At 27.4% G+C, this 2816-nt stretch overlaps 1 non-coding gene across 1 annotated transcript; it reads right to left on the bottom strand.

Moving 5' to 3' along the window:
• Positions 1 to 270: 270 nt before the first annotated feature.
• TRNAE-CUC (transfer RNA glutamic acid (anticodon CUC)) lies at positions 271 to 343 on the bottom strand. The gene has a single exon. It is a non-coding gene; the product is annotated as a tRNA-Glu (tRNA).
• Positions 344 to 2816: the final 2473 nt, after the last annotated feature.

Below are 2816 nucleotides of genomic sequence, written 5' to 3'. Positions count from 1 at the left end.
AAATACACTTTTTTTTTGTTGAACAAATACACTTTCTAGTTGCTCATTTGGGGTTTATTTATGAAATTTTCAGTTTTAGTTATTAATTTTATGGAAATTTTTCAGTTTTAGTTGTAGTTTAAATGGTAAAATTTCAAGTTACGTGGCTGAAATTAATTAATTTTTTGTGGATTTCATTCATAAAATGAAGAATATGAAAAAATGGGAAAAAGCTTCCATTGCGCAAGGAAAAAAAAAAAAGTGGGAAAGAAACAAAAGAAACAAAATAAATTCCGTTGCCGGGACTTGAACCCGGGTCTTTCGGGTGAGAGCCGAATATCCTGACCAACTAGACTACAACGGATTGATGCCATTAGTTCTCATGAATTTTATTTAACTGTGATATATTGTTTGTTAAATACGGGCGTCTTGAAATTTAATACTGTGAAATATGGGGTATATGAATGAATATCCGATTTGTCTAAAAGATGTTAATTTTTCCATCAGGAAAAAAAAAAACTTGTTAAGTTTTATTGATTATAGAATGATTGAACTCATTGAAGGATAAATTACAGATCATGAAGTAATATATATGGAAGGAAGTATGTATTTGTTTTTTTATTAGTAATAAGTGACAATATGTAGGTTCATGAATTAAACAAAAAAAAATGTAGGTTCATGAAAGGTATGGACAGACTTTCGTTAAAGCATAGGGTGGCCACTAGCTCAATCCAGAATTAAAAAAAAATAATACTTGTATAATTAAAAAATAATTAATGGTTGAAATTTTTGTTAATACACAAAATATGTCACTAACTTGTTTAATGACTAAAATAGAGATCAATAATCGATCACTATTTCAGTCGCTTTTAAATATAACTAGAACTTTTACCCGTGCTACTGCCCGGGTCATAAAAAATGGAGAAGCTAATATATTGTGATATGATCCATTACATAGATAATAAAAGATTTAAGAACATACAATGGTTGTTCACACATTTTGGAAAATCTCCTTATACACTACATCTGAAGTGGTGTTAATACAGTCCTCATTGTCATCTGTTAATAATATTTTTAGGACATTATAAATGTAGTAGACAAAAGCAAAATTTTATAGTACGATCCCAACTTATAATTTTAATGTCATAATTTTAAATAGAACTATAAAAGCAGATTGTGCAATTGATTCAAAATATTTTTAGCGACATTGAGCAGCAATCCATAATTTTTTAACGAAAGAGATTTAGGCAAAAACACCACACAAATTATAAATTACTGAAACAAAGCAAATGTATTTTGATTCCAATCAGTTCTGTATGTAAGTTTAAAATATCTGTCATGATTCTATATTTATGTCATTTATATTGTGCACTTAGTTTTAATGATAATTTTCCTTGTAAATTATCATACGTCAACTATCCTACTGTAAATCATCCTATCACTGCTTGTTATAGTAATATTTTGAACTCCCAAAACAACTAACATAATTATGGCCGAATAAATTAGATTGATGGTAAGTTGAATAACTTATACATAAACTATATAAGAATAGAAGAACGAAAAAATCGAAAACAATTAGATATGACAGAAACAAATTTGCATAAATTGTAAATCCCTTCCTAGTAGTAAAATTTGTTTCTTGTTAAAATATTTGAGGGATGTAACAAAACGTAAAAATAACAAAACCTAAAAAATTAGGGTTAGTATTAGGAGGGAAAATATTAGGTTTAGTTGTTGCAGACTTAACAAAATTATAAATAAGGATTCGGCTGGCCAAAACTATAGCAAAACAAATTTCGGATTTAAGCGAATTGATAACAAATTTCTGATATGGACAAAATTATAAATAAGGATTCGGCATGCCAAAACTATAGCAAAACAAATTTCGGATTTAAGTGAATTGATAACAAATTTCGGATATGGACAAAATTATAAATAAGGATTCGGCTGGCCAAAACTATAACAAAACAAATTTCGGATTTAAGTGAATTGATAACAAATTTCGGATATGGCCAAAATTATAGCAAACTTGATAACAAAATTCGGCTAGCATTAATTAAGTAAGATGATCAATGGCGCCTAAATGTGCAAGATCCAATGGCTCAGAAAAGTGGAGGGAGAAATGGGGGGAAAATATTAGGGTTAGAAATAGCTTTAGGGGTTAAGCTTTATTATATAAGATAAGATTTACATTCGTTTGTTAATTCGGTCACAAGTACTGCCTTTTTTTTTACATCATTTTCTTTATATTGGTATTCATAAAATAAACCAACTAACTTAGCATAAAATATTAATTAAACAACTTTGTGTATGCTTAACTAATATTTCTTTTTTTTTTCCTAGCCAAATAATGCTTCTTTCTCTCTCTCTCTCTCTTTTGAAAGAAATGCTTCTTTCTCTATATAAATCAATATTACAAAATAATTATCCTATGCAATAAATGAATATTTCAATTCATAGTAAAGGGAATACCCGAAATTCACAAAACTTTACATCATATATATATATATATATATATATATATATATATATATACATCATATATATATATATATATATATACTAGAAAACTTTAATCCACATACCCTATTATATACTTTTTCCGTACAATTACTACACTTATTAGTGGTTAAACAATTGTTTTACAACTTTTATAGTAAGAGATGTTCTTGGAATAATTAGTAATGATATTATTTTAGCTCATTTTCAACAAATGAGTGATATACTATTTTTTCATTGAAAAACTTTCTTAAAAAAGTCTCGATAATGTTTTTTGGGTCAAATAGTCTTGTGTCTAAAGTCACACACTTTAAGTGTAAATCAGTTGAAAAATATGG

The sequence above is a fragment of the Medicago sativa genome, chromosome 7 (assembly GCF_051527215.1).
Source record: "Medicago sativa cultivar Bolivia chromosome 7, Bolivia_mono, whole genome shotgun sequence".
Classification (NCBI taxonomy): domain Eukaryota; kingdom Viridiplantae; phylum Streptophyta; class Magnoliopsida; order Fabales; family Fabaceae; genus Medicago; species Medicago sativa.
This window is presented reverse-complemented; position numbering and strand designations above follow the sequence as displayed.